Below are 19,341 nucleotides of genomic sequence, written 5' to 3'. Positions count from 1 at the left end.
ATTTTTACAAAATTAAATAATAACATCTTTGCATTACTGCAAACTTGTTATTTTCTCAATATTATACCTAAATAAAATGGAACAATAAATAAGAACATACAAATTGTCATGAAAATAAGATTGTTCAAACAAACAGGGACATTTAAGCAGGATGTAACATGTACTTTCTATAAACTCTTTTGAAATGGAAACTGGATATAAAAGTGTGGTTCACTCAAACCACTAAACCTGTTGTTGTTGTTGTTTTTTTTTTTTAAATGACCAACTGGTATTTCCAAATCCTCTTTCTAAAAAGTTCTACTTATCGCTGGTACCTCTTTTCCAGTGTGTGGATAATTTTCTGAAATCCCACTTTGCTAACGGTGCATCATGACTCTTTATATCTCTGTGAAGACTTGTCATATGGTGTAAATGTGCTTTGTTTTATTTGGCTTACTGGGCTTTTTAATGTAGTTTTAGTCAATGAAAACTGTTGACATTTTAGTCATATTTTAGTAACATTTAGTCATATTGATATTTTAGCCACTGAACACTGTAAACATTTTAGCCATAAAAGTATTATTGATAAGCATTTGTCAATCTTGTCTATCCAAAACCAATATACGGCTCTGACTGCACCGAGAATGACAGTTTTAGGAATTTGTGTTTATTTACATGGCACGCTCCCGTATTATATGAACTTTAATTAAGGATGAAATAAAGATATATCGCCAAGCTATGATCTGTGTTATTTTTTCTGGCCACCAGTTCAGTGTCGGTCTGCTCAGCGTCCATCTTCACCTTCCAGAAAATGGGCAAACAGCTCTCAGAGAGAATGGGCTGTCACGACCACACATGCACTTATTTATTTAATATAATCACAGCATTTGCCGTCATATAATCGCACAGGCTGACATTGCGATTGCGATATGATTATTCGCTACTACACACACACACACACACTCTCTGGCATATATTTAACTGACATTTGAAAGCATTTTGTCTCCAGCTGGGATCTCATACTGATAAGTGGGGGAGTAGGTTTGTAGTGCATGAAACTGTCTGTAATTTGTAGAACACACTGCTTTGTCACTATATTACCAATTGCAAACCAATTTAAGTTTGTAACAACAAGAAAGAGAAATACATAAACAAATGAATCTATTTAAAGGAGTAGTTCACCCCAAAATTTTAATTATCTCATAATTTACCCACCCTCACACATCCCAGATGTGTATGACTTTCTTCTGCTGAACACAAATGAAGATTTTTGGAAATAACTCAGATCTGTAGGTCCATTGTGCAATTGTAACCAAAACTTTCATGGTCCAAAAAGCACATAAAGGCTGCATAAATGTAATCCATACGACCCCAGTGGTTTAATCCATATCTTCTGAAATCTACTAGATTTTGGGTGAGAATAGAAAAAAAATTTAATTTAACATTTAAAAATGTTATTATATTTCACTATTAATCTTGACATCAGCAGTCTCATTTGCAATCATGATTTCAATCTCCATTACACTTCCTAGTGCCATCTAGCACTCTGCACATGCGTCAAGGTCTGGGAAGTGTAATCAAGCTTGAAATCACGATCGTGCCTAGAGAATGCAAAGGCAAGATGTACAGTGAAAAATGTGTTACATTTTGGTCTATTCTCATCCAAAATCTATTGAATCGTTCAGAAAACATAGATTTAACCACTGGAGTCATATGGATTAGTGTTACGTTCCTGTTCGTCTGCCCTGTGTTCTCTGTCACACTATCACGTTTATGTCACGTTTCCTTGTCTGTTCCGTGTTTTCCGTTTCACCCGTGACCATTCACGCTCCATGTCGTGTTTTCCTTGTTGTTCGCCCCGCGTTTCACTGTCTTTGTCCAAACTACATTTCCCACAATTCCCGGCCTCCGTCACTGCCTACACTCATCAGTGTTTTCACCTGTGTCTTGTTCAGTCTCCACTTTGTCTGTGTATTTAAACCCCAGTTCTTTGTTCAGTCCCTGTCGATCGTTGTTTGTATGTTTATGGCGTTTCATGTCGGTGCCTGTTTCTACTCGTGTTATTCGTGTTCCTCGTGGTTACCCTGTTCCTGTCGGTACCGTCCGAGGTTTCCCTGCTGTTCAGCGGATGTTCATGTCTTTAATGTTGTCAGCCTGGTCCGTGTTCCCTACCCGAGTTCTTAGTTATGTTTGAGTTTTGTTTCATCGTGTTTAATCTGTTTCGTGCTGTTTAGTTTCCCGTTTTCCCATCGTGGATTTTCCTTTGTGTTTACCTTTTGTTTCTTCTGTGTCAACCTTAATAAAACCGCGTTTGGATCCGCACCTCTCGTCTGTCTTGTCCTGTTTCCACACCAGTTATAACAGAACGATCGACCCAACAATGGATCCAGCGGTTCTCTGGGCAAGCTGCCGCCTCCTGGACCTGAAGCAAGGAAGCCGCCAGGTGGAGGATCACATTAGGGACTTCCTGTACCTGGCGGGCGCCACCGACTTTCCTGGCTCCTCCCTAGTGGTGTTTTTCCAGGCTAGCCTGACCGGTTCGCTCCAAGAGCGGTTGCCCACGACGACGCGTGGCTAGACGCTCGGCGAGTTCATGGAGGAGACACTTCTGGTATGCGGCTCGCTGCTTACTGTGGGTGTGGTTGAGGATCCTGCCTCTACTCCCACGGCGGTGACCCTCCAGTCGTCCTTGGCTCGTCCTCTTCCACCTGCCCCACTGGTCAGCGAGCTCGCCCCACGCCTGTCGTCGTCCATGAGCCAGCACGGTCAACTCGTCCGCCCAGAGGAGGAAAAGAAGACGGGTTTCCGCCTCCGGCCCACGCCTACCCGGTCTGCGAGCCAGAGCCTACGCCTGTCACCGTGAGCGAGCCAGAGCCTACGCCTGTCACCGTGAGCGAGCCGAGCCTACGCCTGTCACCGTGAGCGAGCCAGAGCCTCACGCATGTCACGGTGAGCGAGCCTGCGCCCACGCCAGCCACAGCCAGCGAGCCTGAGGCCACGCTGACCAGGAACAGTGTCCCAGCTCGCCAGTCGCATCAGCCGGAGGAAGAGGAGAAGGGAAAGGTCTCTGCTCTCCAGCCTCCGCATGCCGCAGCCCCATGCCCTAAACCCCTCTTGGCTCTGCTCTCAGCGCCCAGCGAACCCAAACTGGCGCATACCACGGTAACCCAGCCAGTGCCTGTCGCCTCAGAGGTCAGTGAGCCAGCACCTGTAGCCTCAAACGTCAATGAGCCAGCGCCTGTAGCCTCGACCGTCCCTGAGCCAGCGCCTGTAGCCTCGACCGTCCCTGAGCCAGCGCCTGTAGCCTCGACCGTCCCTGAGCCAGCGCCTGAAGCCTCGACTGTCCAAGAGCCAGTGCCAGTAGCCGTAACCGTCCAAGAGCCAGTGCCTGAAGCCTCGACCGTCCCAGAGCCAGTGCCTGAAGCCTCGACCGTCCAAGAGCCAGTGCCAGTAGCCATGATCGTCCAAGAGCCAGTGCCAGTAGCCATGATCGTCCAAGAGCCAGTGCCAGTAGCCATGACCGTTCAAGAGCCAGCGCCAGTAGCCGTGACCGTCCAAGAGCCAGTGCCAGTAGCCATGACCGTCCAAGAGCCAGTGCCAGTAGCCATGACCATCCAAGAGCCAGCGCCAGTAGCCGTGACCGTCCAAGAGCCAGCGCCAGTGGCCGTGACCGTCCAAGAGCCAGCACCAGTAGCCAGGACCGTCCTAGAGCCAGCGCCTCTCGAGCCTTCCAGGGCTCCTCCTCCCGAGCTTTCCAGAGCTCCGCCTTCCGAGTTTCCCGAGCTTTCCAGAGCTCCGCCTTCTGAGTTTCCCGAGCTTTCCAGAGCTCCGCCTTCCGAGTTTCCCGAGCTTTTCAGAGCTCCGCCTTCCGAGTTTCCCGAGCTTTCCAGAGCTCCGCCTTCCGAGTTTCCCGAGCTTTCCAGAGGTCCGCCTTCCGAGCATCCTGAGCTTTCCAGAGCTCCGCCCTCCGAGCCTTCCAGGGCTCCACCTCTCAAGTCTCTCGAGTTCCAGGGCTCCGCCTCTCAAGCCTTCCAGGGCTCCGCCTCCCAAGCCTCTCGAGCCTTCCAGGGCTCCGCCTCTCAAGTCTCCCGAGCCTTCCAGGGCTCCGCCTCTCAAGTCTCCCGAGCCTTCCAGGGCTCCGCCTCTCAAGTCTCTCGAGCCTCCTAGGGCTCCGCCTCTCAAGTCTCTCGAGCCTTCCAGGGCGCCTCCTCCCGAGCCTTCCAGGGCTCTGCCTCTCAAGTCTCTCGAGCCTGCCAGGACTCCACCCCTCAAGCCTTCCAGGGCTCCGCCCCTTGAGCCTCCTACGGCTCCGCCTCCTAGGCCTTCCTCGGCTCCACCTCCAGAGTCTTCCAGGCCTCCGCCTCTAAAGCCTCCTACGGCGCCACCTTCCTCGGCTCCACCTCCTGAGCCTCCCTCGGCTCCGCCTCCAGAGCCTTCTAGGGCCCCGCCTCTGAAACCTCCTACGGCGCCACCTCCATCGGCTCCGCCTCCAGAGCTTCTTAAGCCTCCTATGGCTCTGCCTCCCGAGCCTCTTACGGCTCTGCCCCCAGAGACTCCAGAGCCTTCCAGGTCTCCACTCCTAAAGCCTCCTACGGCGCCGCCTACCTCGGCTCTGCCTCCTGAGCCTCCTTCAGCTCCGCCTCCTGAGGCCCCAGAACCTCCCTCAGCTCCGCCTCCTAAGCCTCCTGAGCCTCCCTCAGCTTCGTCTCCAGAGCCCCTTGCAGCTCCGCCCCCAGGGTCTCCTGCGGCCTTGCCTGCACCTCCTTCGGCGCCACCACCCAAGTCTTCGACTGCTCCGTCTCAGAAGTCCTCCTTGGTTCCGCCAGCTCCCCTAGTGGCCACTCTTCCCCCCAGGCCCCTTGAACCAGTCCTAGCCCTATGGCCACCTCCTAGGTCACCTAAGCCTGTCCCTGTTCTGGAGCCACACCCCAGGTCCCCTGAACTGGCCCCTGTTCTGCGGCAATCTCCCAGACCTCCTAGACCAGTCCCTGTCCTGAGGCCGCCTCCCAGGCCTCCTCGAACTGTCCCTGTCCTGTGGCCACCTCCCGGGTCCCCTGAACCGGCCCTTGCCTTATGGCCAGCCCCCGGGCCATCTGAACCTGTCCCTTTGTGCCCCCATGGACTGCCTGATTGCCCCTTGTGCCCCAGTAGACTGCCTAATTGCCCCTTGTGCCCCCATGGACTGCCTAATTGCCCCTTCTGCCCCGTGGCCTGTCTCATTTCCTGTTGTGCCCCCGTGGTCTGTCACCGTGTCCCTTGTGCCTTCTTGGTCTGTCTCTGTGCCCCTTGTACTCCCTTTTCTCTGTCTGTGTTCCCCCGGGTCTACCCCCTCACTCCTTGGATCTTTTGTTTTTGTTCTTCTGTGTGGGTTTTCCTTTTTTTGCTTTAGGACCGTCTGGAATCCGGTCCTTTTAGGGGGGGTTCTGTTACGTTCCTGTTCGTCTGCCCTGTGTTCTCTGTCACACTATCACGTTTATGTCACGTTTCCTTGTCTGTTCCGTGTTTTCCGTTTCACCCGTGACCATTCACGCTCCATGTCGTGTTTTCCTTGTTGTTCAGCCCGCGTTTCACTGTCTTTGTCCAAACTACATTTCCCACAATTCCGGCCTCCGTCACTGCCTACACTCATCAGTGTTTTCACCTGTGTCTTGTTCAGTCTCCACTTTGTCTGTGTATTTAAACCCCAGTTCTTTGTTCAGTCCCTGTCGATCGTTGTTTGTATGTTTATGACGTTTCATGTCGGTGCCTGATTCTACTCATGTTATTCGTGTTCCCTCGTGGTTACCCTGTTCCCTGTCGGTACCGTCCGAGGTTACCCTGCTGTTCGCGGATGTTCATGTCTTTAATGTTGTCAGCCTGGTCTGTGTTCCCTACCCGAGTTCTTAGTTATTTTTGAGTTTTGTTTCATCGTGTTTAATCTGTTTCGTGCTGTTTAGTTTCCCGTTTTCCCATCGTGGATTTTCCTTTGTGTTTACCTTTTGTTTCTTCTGTGTCAACCTTAATAAAACCGCGTTTGGATCCGCACCTCTCGTCTGTCTTGTCCTGTTTCCACACCAGTTATAACAATTAGTTTTGTGCTGCCTTTATGTGTTTTTTGGAGCTTGAAAGTGTTGGACCCCATTCACTTGCATTATATGGACCCACAGATCTGAGTTATTATTCTTTTCAGCTAACGACCCTACATCAGTGAGGAAAGGCCTGTAAGATTTACTTAATTCAAGATCCCCCAACACTGTAGGGAATCAACAAATGGCTGACTTGAATGTGTTTTACTGTAGATTTAAAAGGCCCAGTCTCACACCCACACCCTCTCTGACCTTCGCTTCACACAAACATCAACAACTTCCGCAACCCCCCTCCTGCTACTAAATCTGCACTTAAGATCTGTGAAGAGGATGTGTGCTGTGTCTTCCACAAACAATAGACAGAGAAAGCACAAGGGCCAGATGGAGTTTCACCCACTTGTCTAAAATCCTGTGCTGACCAGCTGGCCCCCATCTTCACACAGATCTTCAACAGATCACTGGAGCAGTGTGAAGTTCCCTGCTGCTTCAAAGCTCCACCATCATTCCTGTCCCAAAGACACCCAAAATCACAGAACTTAATGACTACAGACCCGTCGCTCTGATGTTTGTGGTCATGAAGTCATTTTAGAGACTGGTGTTGGCCATCCAAGATGACAATGAGTCTGTATACAGAAGGGAGGTTGATCAGCTGGCTCACTGGTGCATTCAAAACAACCTGGAGCTGAACACCCTCAAAACATTGGAAATGATGGTGGACTTTAGGAAGAACACCCCAACACTGACCCCACTCACCATTATAAACAGCACTGTGGCAGCAGTGGAGTCATTCAGGTTCCTAAGCACTACCATCACACAGGACCTGAAGTTGGAGACCCACATTGACTCCATAGTGAAAAAGGCCCAGCAGAGGTTGTACTTCCTTCGCCAGCTGAGGAAATTCAACCTGCCACAGGCGCTGCTGATACAGTTCTACTAGTAGTCATTGAGTCTGTCCTCTGCACATCAATAACTGTCTGGTTTGGTACGAAAATCAGACACCAGAAGACTACAAAGGATAGTTTGGATTTCTGAGTGATTTATTGGTTGCCCCCTACCATCCCTTCAATAACTGTACATTTCCAGAATCAGGAAAAGGGCTGGAAAAATCACGTTGGTCCCCACTCACCTAGCCCACTTCCTTTTTGAACTGTTGCCTTCTGACAGGCACTAGAACACTGAGCACAAGAACTGTCAGGCACAGGAACAGTTTATCAGGCTATCCATCTCATGAACAGTTAAAACTGCCACATTGAGCAATAATTATGTGCAATGCACAGTTTAGTCTAATTATATTTATCCAACATACCCTACCTCTTCTGCCATTCATTCCCTTGCATCTGTATATATTTGTATTTTTTAAATGCATTTCACTACAGATTACAGAATACATGCTGTAAAATGTCATTTGTAACATATTTCGTTAGATTACTCACGGTCAGTAACATATTCTAAATACTTTGGATTACTTCTTGAGCGCTGGTAAAATACACAAGTTCAAAATACATTCTCTGAAAAACCTAAATATCTTATGCAGTGTTGTTTCTAAAACAAGATAAATCAAATTGAGAATGGCCAAACTGGTTCAAACTGACAAAGTCTACGGAAACTTAGATAACCGCTCTGTACAATTGTGGTGAGTAGAATAATATCTCAGAATGCTATTCTGAGATGCGGGTTGGCGCTGTTTTGGGGGACCCCATGAGGGGGACCTACACAATATTAGGCAGGTGGTTTTAATATTGTGGCTGATCGATGTATAATTAATTGCATGATTAATGATTAATTGTCGGGGTTTTTTGAACGCAATATTTTTCATATAATTAACCGTGTAAAACCTACAGCTCTACTGAAAAAAACATTTTCGTGTAAAACCTACAGCTCTACTGAAAACATTTTCATATTAATGTTTTTCCCCTACCTTTGTTTATTTTTGTAAATTGACATGCAAAAAGCCTGTGCAGGCTCCGTGGCTTCTATTTTCTCCTCTCTGGTGCTTTGTCCCACTGGTAAAGTGCCGACTGCAGGCTATGCATGATATGACCACCTCCGGCAAGATTGCCAAGGGTCAAAAGCATATCAGTGATCCTCACCGCTTATACAGTGCACATTTCTTTTTTTAATTATTTTATGGGCTTTTGCCTTTTATTCTCTAAGACAGTATAGAAGTGACAGGAAACAATAGGGAGTAGAGTTGTTTGTTGGATTGGGAAATAATCTGCCATGCCACATCTATTTTAACACTGAAATATGTATATGCTAACTCTATCTGAATTGATTTTAACATGGGTTAGATAAATAAAACATAAATCATAAATAAATGTGTTATTTTTCCCTGTTATACAATAGTTAATGGTACACTAGAAATGAATAGCACTTTTTAAAAATATGTTTGAAATTATGTAGACTCACATGAGATGAAGACTTCAGTAATATCAGTAGCCTAATAAAAGCAGTTAATTTAAATGGATAATGTTGCTTCATGGGGGTTGACATGCTTAGATAATCTGACCAGCCATATGCATCTCTCTATATATTGGCACGTTCCATTTGAGCTCGGAAGTCAGAAATTCAGAGTTCCCAGAAGGATCTTTTAACTGGAACACCCCCTCAAGTCAGAGTTCCGACTCAGAAACTCTGAGGAAACGCAACAACCCCGACTTCAGAATGCAAAATGGCTGCTCAGCGCTTCAACAGTAACTGAAACAGTAGTAATATATTGTTTATTAGCACTTCTGTTTGTCTTTATCTCAATAAACTCAGTGGTGCACTCAGTACTATCAAACCTCTATCAGTGGACATAATAGTTCTGCATTATCTGTGCAAACTACCGCTTTTTTATGTGTTATTATCGACTGGTATTGCGAACAATGGCTACATCCCCCAGCTCCGACATCTGACTTCTGAGGAAAATGGAACACACCATATCAGTAACCCTTGGTTATTGGACACATTTGTATTCTGATTGGACCCTATTCTCATTTCCGGTTTTGGAATGCAGAAGTAAATGATTGCAGGGTAAACTTCGATAATGATAAATGGGAGTGAATGAAAGACCACAGCAAATATAATTTTTGCTAACTCACTTCCTCTAACATCAAAAGAAAAACACCACTATTACGTTTCCACAACTTTCCAAATAAAGAAAAAAATAGAAAGTGGTAGATTATGGCCATCAGAAGAGAGCTGGCAAATTATTATTTTTTAAACTATTTCCAGGTTAATATAATATAAAGTATAATGTTATACATTTACGCTAAATAGTTTAAAAATGCAAATCTGAAAAAGTTTGCTATATTTACACTGTTAAATGAGGCAGAAACGCATCATAAAAGTCTGTGTAAAGGGTCCATACATTTATCATGGCTGACTGTGAATAGCGCATTTCTGGGATGCTATCAGTAACTGAAATGTTTTGCATTTGCGTGATGCTGCATCCACGCAGATTGTAGTAGGGTTGGTCGATTTTGTTTTTTCTTGATAAATTTGAATTTATGTTTTGATAATTTATTTTATTTTTGCATTAAATCGAAGTTTATATTATATCAAGGAAATATTTGCACATGTTATAATTAGATACATTGTCGATCCACCAAATAAGAAAGATATATATTTTTTTCAATCATCGCTTAATGCCGGCCACGATCTGATCAACTGCACATGTGTGTGCGTTCCAAATGAACGTTACAGGAGACTGATGTAAAAGACACCGGTAATATTTCTAGTACAATTGTTCATATCAAATCATATGGATAGGCTATAAATGGGAGAGTCAAGCATCCACCACTCCTTCTTTTACCATGATGATTCAGATAGATTGCTAATTATTACTTTGTTCTGTGACGTATTTCATGTGTACTGCATCTTTAGACAACATCTGACCAGCGATCATTTTTACAAACTTTGTGACCTTTCTCAAGGGCCGGCCCAAGCCTTTATGGGGCCCTAAGCAGAATTTGATTTGGGGGCCCCTCGGTGCCACCAATATGACTGAATATTGTCAATGCTTGATTATTCGCACACTATAAATCTAACACACCCCTTATCAATTTTATTAGTTGTAGCTGTGTTGCTTACAACATACCAATGTCTGCCTGGCATGATTTCACCCTTCTACGGTTTTAAATGTAACAGTAGCACACCTATATTTACCCAATCCTGTTGATCCTCTGTTACCAGTTTTGTGTAGAGTTCCTAGAGAACAATTTGCAGCAGAAGCTGTAGACAGTATCATTTCTTTTTGAATAAGCGAGCAGCTCCACTTACATTTTTTCCACATTAATTAACTTTCTGTAGGTGTAGTGGAAGCTTTGGCCATCAGGTTTTTCAGGGAATGTGAAGTTTTCCTTTATAGGCAGTGGCACTCTGCTTACCAGATCAGTCCTTTCTGAGTCAGACAGGATAGATGACCACATCAGTGGATGCACGTGCTGGGAAGTGCTCCTCGCATGCAGAGGATGGACCTGATGAAAGATGAAAATAATAATAAAAGCTAGCCATGATAGATGTCATATTAGAAGGTAATACAACTGTCTGTCAAAAACAAAGGCATGGTTTATCCATATAAATATAATGATCTGGGATTGTTGAAAAATCATCTTCAGCTGTAGCACTGGAACTTGGGGCAGGTGGCGTTGGTTGTGCCCCACGTCCAAAATATTTCAACAGTGCTCCTAAGGAAGTTTCTTAAGAGTACATATTTGACAGAATATTTGACAAAATGTTATTTTCTCAACACAAATGATTATACACAGCAGCAAGCCATCTGTACTCCTAAAACAACAACTCTTAATCTATAACTAGCTAATTGAGGCATAATGATATTGGAATATAATAGCAAAGACCCCAAAATGGTAGACTAATGTAAATAATGTTACGTTGTTATCAGTACAAAGTTTATGGAACAGAAGCTTATTTGTATTACAAAAATATATACCCAGGAAAGTTCTTTTTACACAGAAGACAAAAACTTGAATCTAAAACTTGCTAAGTAATATGTTGTACTAATAATATATTAAGATGTCAAGGCTATTTACGGATGATTAATCAAACTTTCCTAAAAAAGAAGATATGCTACATAGGCTATGTTAACTAACTAGCCAGCTAATGTTAGCTCATAACTTAGCCTAGTTACTTAACATACCTTTATCGTGCTGTTTTTTTCTCTTCCTCTGTTTTCTTCTTTTTCTTTTATTTTGCACCAGAGGATATGTCCTTTTTTGTGACATTGCTGTTTTGCTGTCTGAATGTGCTTGCATCCTGCAGCCCGTTAACATAATATTGCATTTAATATTGCGTTGTTGTATAATTACCATTGTCCATTGACAGTATAATCACAAAATAAATAAATAAATAAAATAAATTATGTGCTCTTGGGCGCCCCCTGGTGGCCGCCGGGCCCTAAGCAGCCGCTTAGTTCGCTTATGCCTTGGGCCGGCTCTGCCTTTCACCCGCCTTAAAAGTGTTTCTGACCAATCCTGTCTTAGCAACTGTTGGTGGTGTTCTGAAATATTCGGTTTCTGAAATTTTCGATTGCACTGGGCAGAACATACATGAATATTCACAAGTTTCCTGTTTCGTATTAAAGCAACAAAATATCAGTGCCTGCTTGGATTACAGTTCAACTAAACTATGTTCTCAGAAAGGTAATTACGTTTCAGCGTCAAATGAAGTGAAGCTTAACTGTTCATCTTTTCACAACAATTTATAGATTGTGCATTCACTAATATTTTCAGTGTTGCTTTAATACGAAACAGAAAACTTGTGAACATCCATGTATGCTCCACCTAGTGACCGAATATTTCAGAAAACATGGGCCGTTATTACTCTGACATGTATTTTCTATTTTCCAATGAGTCTATGGCAGTGATATGTGTTTGAGCAGTTTTAAATAGGATTTTATCAACATTATCCTAAAAATTTAATACAAAATGTTGCCCGGGTCACTTGTAATAGTGACACGAGGTACCCAGATAGGACACACACAGTGTTTTTTTCCTTTTCTTTTTTATCTGTAAATAAATGCAGAGAAGAGCATACTATGGATTGAACTGCAATAGCCCTCATTCCCAAATGAGCATGAATAATGTCACCTATATTTGCTCTGAGGTTAATCAAATTTATTCATTTATGTATTGTTTCAGGTCTTTGTAGAGATGATTAGTAAATAGAGTTCACAGCATCAGTGTGGGTGTGTTATGAGATGTTATATGTAGATGGCACCGATCCGATACCTGGCCAAAACTGACGTTTTAAGCTGCGTTCACACTGCCAGCGACACGCAGCGACAAAACGTCTCGGTTACGTACATAACCTCGGTTCCCTGAGACGAAAGGAACGAGACATTGCGTTTCAAATAGGTCGTGTATGAAGGCACTCCCATATGCATTAGTAAATGCAATGTCAAGTGGACTGAAGTCGTAAGGGAACGACCTCATCTCATTCATTTTCAATGAGCGCTGGTGACCATTGGTGACCGGATGTGGGCGTGTCCAGTGATGCGACAAAGTAGAGAAATGTTTAACTTTATGCAAATGAAGAGTGACTTTCAGGAGCGACAACCAATATGATAGAAGATGGTAGAGCTCACGTGATACTAATATTTTAATAATAATATTAATTGCAAAGAAACAGTGCTGATTAGACTCTCCATACACTCCATAGCGACCTAACCACCATCCACTGACGACATGCAGTGGCATAGTAGCTGGCAGTGTGAACGCAGAATGTAGATGATCAACATTTCGGTCCACCTATAACATGCATTGAGAACAGCACAGGGCAAGCATTTTACCAGATGCTGAATAAGAAGCATATTACACTACTGTGTAACTACTACCTACAAACAAACAATCACTCAAACCAAAAAAAAAAAAAAAGAAACTAAAAAACAATCACTCAAACACAGGCTTCATAGAACGCTCAGCAGTGGCACTTGACTTTCAAAATAAAAGCCTTAAATTACAAATGCAATGTATTACCAATGTATAGTAAAATTATTATTATTAATATTAGAAATTACAGTAAAACAAATTGGGTTCCAAAACTTATTGTGGGATTCAAAGGTGAATTGATATACTAATACAAATAAAATGAAATAAATAAATAACAGAGAGAGAGAGAAAGACTAGTTAACAATACTCCAGGTGGGCCTAACAGTTGGAGGGGTGGGTGTAGGTGTAGTTCTCAAGGTGGGCCAAGTTAATGATTTGGTGGGCCAGGCCCCCTGTTAATGTTATCAGGTGTGTAATGGCTATTAACAGATGCTTTTTTCTATTCATGCTACTCTGATAACCATTTGCCTTTATTCTGATTCACAGTCTCCACAGTTTTCAATTAAATTGCTTTTACAAAAGAACTAAATATGCCTTACAATGTCACTCTTCATTCAAGCCCAATTGAGAATATTATCCATTCCATTACACAATGAACAAGGGACACTCCTCAACCACCACCAGTGTGCCGCATCCACCTGGATGATGCAACAGCAGCCATAGTGCACCAGTACACTGTAGAGTGATACAGCCAATTAATGGATGGGTATTATTAGGAAGCCATGATTGATGAGGGCCAATGGGGGAAATTTGGCCAGGACACAATTTTTAATGGGATTTTTAATGACCACAGAGTGTCAGGACCTCAGTTTAACATCTCATCCAAAGGACAGTGCCTTTTTACAGTATAGTGTCTCCATCATTATGGACCTACACAGACCACAGGGTGAGCACCCCCTCTTCCAGCAGCAACCTGTCCCCCAGAAGGGAAACATTTACATTTACGCATTTCGCTTTTATCCAAAGCGACTTACAGTGCAATTACAGGTGAAACTCGAAAAATTAGAATATCGTGCAAAAGTACATTAATTTCAGTAATTCAACTTAAAAGGTGAAACTAATATATTATATAGACTCATTACAAGCAAAGTAAGATATTTCAAGCCTTTATTTGATATAATTTTGATGATTATGGCTTACAGCTTATGAAAACCCCAAATTCAGAATCTCAGAAAATTAGAATATTGTGAAAAGGTTCAGTATTGTAGGCTCAAAGTGTCACACTCTAATCAGCTAATTAATCCAAAACACCTGCAAAGGGTTCCTGAGCCTTTAAATGGTCTCTCAGTCTGGTTCAGTTGAATTCACAATCATGGGGAAGACTGCTGACCTGACAGTTGTGCAGAAAACCATCATTGACACCCTCCACAAGGAGGGAAAGCCTCAAAAGGTAAATGCAAAAGAAGTTGGATGTTCTCAAAGTGCTGTATCAAAGCGCATTAATAGAAAGTTAAGTGGAAGGGAAAAGTGTGGAAGAAAAAGGTGCACAAGCAGCAGGGATGACCGTAGCCTGGAGAGGATTGTCAGGAAAAGGCCATTCAAATGTGTGGGGGAGCTTCACAAGGAGTGGACTGAGGCTGGAGTTACTGCATCAAGAGCCACCACACACAGACGGGTCCTGGACATGGGCTTCAAATGTCAAACGTCTTACCTGGGCTAAAGAAAAAAGAACTGGTCTGTTGCTCAGTGGTCCAAAGTCCTCTTTTCTGATGAGAGCAAATTTTGCATCTCATTTGGAAACCAAGGTCCCAGAGTCTGGAGGAAGAATGGAGAGGCACACAATCCAAGATGCTTGAAGTCCAGTGTGAAGTTTCCACAGTCTGTGTTGGTTTGGGGAGCCATGTCATCGGCTGGTGTTGGTCCACTGTGCTTTATTAAGTCCAGAGTCAACACAGCCGTCTACCGGGACATTTTAGAGCACTTCATGCTTCCTTCAGCAGACAAGCTTTATGGAGATGCTGACTTCATTTTCCAGCAGGACTTGGCACCTGCCCACACTGCCAAAAGTACCAAAACCTGGTTCAATGACCATGGTATTACTGTGCTTGATTGGCCAGCAAACTCGCTTGACCTGAACCCCATAGAGAATCTATGGGGCATTGCCAAGAGAAAGATGAGAGACATGAGACCAAACAATGCAGAAGAGCTGAAGGCCGCTATTGAAGCATCTTGGTCTTCCATAACACCTCAGCAGTGCCACAGGCTGATAGCATCCATGCCACGCGCATTGAGGCAGTAATTAATGCAAAAGGGGCCCAAACCAAGTACTGAGTACATATGCATGATTATACTTTTCAGAGGGCCGACATTTCTGTATTTAAAATCCTTTTTTTACTGATTTCATGTAATATTCTAATTTTCTGAGATTCTGAATTTGGGGTTTTCATAAGCTGTAAGCCATAATCATCAAAATTATATCAAATAAAGGCTTGAAATATCTTACTTTGCTTGTAATGAGTCTATATAATATATTAGTTTCACCTTTTAAGTTGAATTACTGAAATTAATGAACTTTTGCATGATATTCTAATTTTTCGAGTTTCACCTGTATTACAGGAACAATTCCCCCGGAACAACCTGGAGTTAAGTGCCTTGGACACAATGGTGGTGGCCATGGGGTTCAAACCTGCAACCTTCTGATTAACAGCCCTGTGCTTTAGCCACTATGCCACCACCACTCCAACCCATACAGGTTCTGGCCAGGCTCAGCTCTGCTTATCTTCAGTAGGCAACCAGTATTGAGCTACACGGTGATATATCTGCTCGAACAATCCTGCTGTTTACTGAAATTTCCCATTCATTCCTATGGGAAGTACTGCAGAGGATGTCAGAGCGACCGTAACCAAGGGGGGCAGAGCTTAACGAAGGGTCTATTTTAATGATAAATAATTTCATATTTATGCGCTGCTTAGCATATACCGCTAGAGGGCGCCGGGTGCCCTGGTCTCTATCAGCAGCAGTCTATGATACAAATGGTTTGATATACAATGAGATATTCTAGATAAACTTGATAATTCTAGGTATTGATTTCTAGATAACTTTCTAGATAGACTTTATTTAGATAAAATATCTGCATTAGCTAGGATGTACTGTGCAGTTTTCTTATTTTTTTCTTATCTTATTTTATTTCTCAATATCTGTGTTTATTCATTTTTTATTTAGTTTATATTTACACTATGTTGAACATTTCCTGTGTGGTGCATTTTTTGTTTTGTTTGTGCATTTTTATTGCACAGCTATAATTAAAAAACTTTGATTTCTCTAACCAGGTTGCCTTGCATTCTAATAAAGTACATGTTATTTGTATCATGTTGGAATTAATTTTTATCTGAGTACATTGAAAAGTTGACAAATCGAATTGTGAATTGTCCCAGTTTTAAAAAAAAATCGTAATTTTCTTTTTTTGCCATATCACAAATGACTTAAAAATGACTTTAAATGCACCTTTAAATATTGCTGGTTTTCCACACTAATGAGTGGTTTTACAGTATGAACATGTTGTTGGAGCTATTATGTGTCAGGCTGTAGCTTAATTATATTGTGTCTGTCTGTCTTTTTCAGCACAGATTGGTTGGTTATAAAGTCTATTATGCACAATGATGGTCTTGCAGAGTTCTTCCAGGGTATAACTACCACAATTGCCCGTGAGGTGCCTGGATATTTCTGTTTCTTTGGAGTGTATGAGCTTTGTCGGTCTCTCTTCAATCAGTACATGCACTGTGACAAGGATGGCATAGGTATGAAAGCAATGCCATGCTACAGTTTATATATTTTATCTTTAAATGACTAATAGCATACTTGGTTTCCCATTTATTGATTGGTCTGTTGTATTACTGGTGTGTATTCAAGGAGTTGCCAACCCTACGTAATGAGTCAGTCATAAGGATGAGGTCAAACATTAGATGCATGTAAAATCAATCAGCACAGCACACAATGAGCTCTTTGTTTTAAATGTAGAGATACAGCTGGTCGTGCAGTTTGCTCAGTCGATAGCGCTAACAGAATTTTCCACTGTAGAATAACAGCATAGTGGTTGGAGACAGGAAGCCAGCACTTTATCTGCTTTTGGACATTACAGAGATAATGTGGAATAAGGATCTGTTTTATCACAAAAAATAAATTTTGACGTTTCATGCATGTTTGAGTCTGCATATGTGTATAATGTGCTTTGTATATATTCTCAGATTTGTAGGTTCATTAGTTGCAGCTTTGATGAGTTCTTTGTTTTGTAGGTGTAGCCCCCATTGTTTTCAGTCTGGGGGGCTTGTCTCTGGCTTGTTGTGTACCCCATGATTGTGTTAAATCCAAAATACAAGTCATGTTAATGACAGGTAGGCTGGCCGGCTTCTTCAAGACTTTTATTCACATCTTCAGAACAGAAGGTGAATGAACAATCTGTTATACTGTGTTCAATATTAACATATTATATCAGAATTATTTTGATTTTGTTTAAATATTTAGACTGTAGCAATCACATAACTAAATCATAGTTGCTTGCAAAAGTACAGTGTTCCTCTTCAACTCATTATTCTGTCCTTTTTCTTCTTTTCAGGTATAAGGGCTTTATATTCTGGTCTCACAATGGTGCTCTCTTCTTGACCACTCACACATTATTTATATTATATTTATATTAGTATTTTTTCCCTTCCAAGTGAAATTATACTAACTCACCATGGTCGGCCTATACTTACTATAATAATAATAATGGTCTGAGAGTCTAGTGACTTGATATCATTTAAACTGTATTCTCAGTATTAACAGTACTTCGTGGTTCACAGGAAAATTCACACATGTTTTATCCATTGTCCTGGAAAATGTCTTGTCATTCATGTATCCTTACCATTTGAATTCACAATCTCATACTCTACATCTACTCTACATTCAAAATATATATAGGATATCAAAATGAATAAATGTATATTTTTCTAGTCTTTTGTATTAGTATTTATGTATCATCCCTTAATTATTTTAGATACAGTTCCTATATATTGTTATTTACACTGGGCCAATATACTATTTATCAAATCTACTTTTATTATGTTTCCTGTTTTAATGGGGATATAATTTATTACAGCTGACAGTTACACGAGCAGACAAGGTTTGAACATCAACCATAACAAGATCAAACTGAAATGTACAGCTTTTTAACAGTTCTGTGTATAAACGTGAAGGCTTTTGTTTTGGATCAATACAGGAGAACATCATATTATTCAACTATGCATTACTTTGCGAAGAGCTTACAACCTACTAGCTAAATCTTGCTTTAAGAACAGGTGGTGCAACCAAATTAAGCACTGACTTAGTTACAAACTAATAGTTACTAAGCCCTTAGTGTGAACTTTACGTCCCAATTTACGTGAGAACTTACGCATAGCTGGTGCAACCCTACTCAGTGGAGTAAACTACAATTATGCAACTAAATGAAATGCTGCTCCCTTAAACACTAATAGACAAAAGGAACATTTGAGATTAAACCTGTGAATGACTATTGCTTATCTCAGAACCACAGTTCAGTGATTTTAGAAATATAATTTTAAGTCATTTTGTGCTGTCAGTATAATTTCAGGATATGTATTATAAAGGGTGTATGTTGTATTTGATCATACAGTATTTCAGAAAGGTAAACGCGTTTTATGTCTTTCAAATGTATTTCTTTAACCTAGTTTTAAATATGTGGATGCTCATATATGTATTTGCGAGTATGTGCTTCTTACATTCCATCTTTCTGCCAAGAAACATTTAAAGTTGATGTAACTTTCCTATCCCAGGTTAATATGCAGAGACAACTACTAGTAAGCCAATCATATGTTCATTTTCTTGAAACTGTAAGCACTGTGTTTCTGTTGCGCCCTGAAAAGTTCTGTTTGTTTTGAGCGACCCTCTTAGGACTATCACTTTATTTGTTTAACCAGCGGCAGACAAAAACAACGTTTATTTTGCAATTTCATTTGGTGACACTAGTGGCGCTGAAATTACATACTTCAGCTTTAAAGGTGCACTCAGATTTTTTTGTCTTTGTGTCATCTTGGATGCAGCATAATTTAAAATAAAAAAATTCAGTTTCAGATGCCATTGTAGAAATTTAGTTTTCACAGCCAGCCATGATTACTTTAATCAATGAGTGAAAGTGTCAATTAACAGGATGGTTACTGAGATTAAGAGAGTAGTATTTGGCTGGTCATGTGATTCTAACATGGCAGCCCCCATGTGTGGACCCTCTCCATGTTGAATAAAACAGCTTTTATAAAATTACTGATATAACTGGTGTCTTCATTTTAATGTGAGTGGCCAAGATTTGTAACATAAATTGCAAAATTAAAATGAATGTCTTTACGAATTAAACTTCAACTGTTTACAACTGAGTGAATCTTTAACTGTAGACAGACCCTACAACTGTTTACAGATCATTTCATGATAAACTAATGTACTGAAGACTTAATAGCAGTATTACATTTTACAGCATATCA

At 42.0% G+C, this 19,341-nt stretch overlaps 1 pseudogene; it reads left to right on the top strand.

The window, feature by feature from the left end:
- The first annotated feature begins 7,986 nt into the window (after nucleotides 1-7,986).
- Nucleotides 7,987-17,473, top strand: LOC127624910 (mitochondrial ornithine transporter 1-like; annotated as a pseudogene).
- The last annotated feature ends 1,868 nt before the right edge of the window (nucleotides 17,474-19,341 follow it).

The sequence above is a fragment of the Xyrauchen texanus genome, chromosome 3 (assembly GCF_025860055.1).
Source record: "Xyrauchen texanus isolate HMW12.3.18 chromosome 3, RBS_HiC_50CHRs, whole genome shotgun sequence".
Taxonomy (NCBI): domain Eukaryota; kingdom Metazoa; phylum Chordata; class Actinopteri; order Cypriniformes; family Catostomidae; genus Xyrauchen; species Xyrauchen texanus.
The sequence above is the reverse complement of the archived record's forward strand: the minus strand, read 5'-3'. Positions and strand labels throughout refer to the sequence as shown.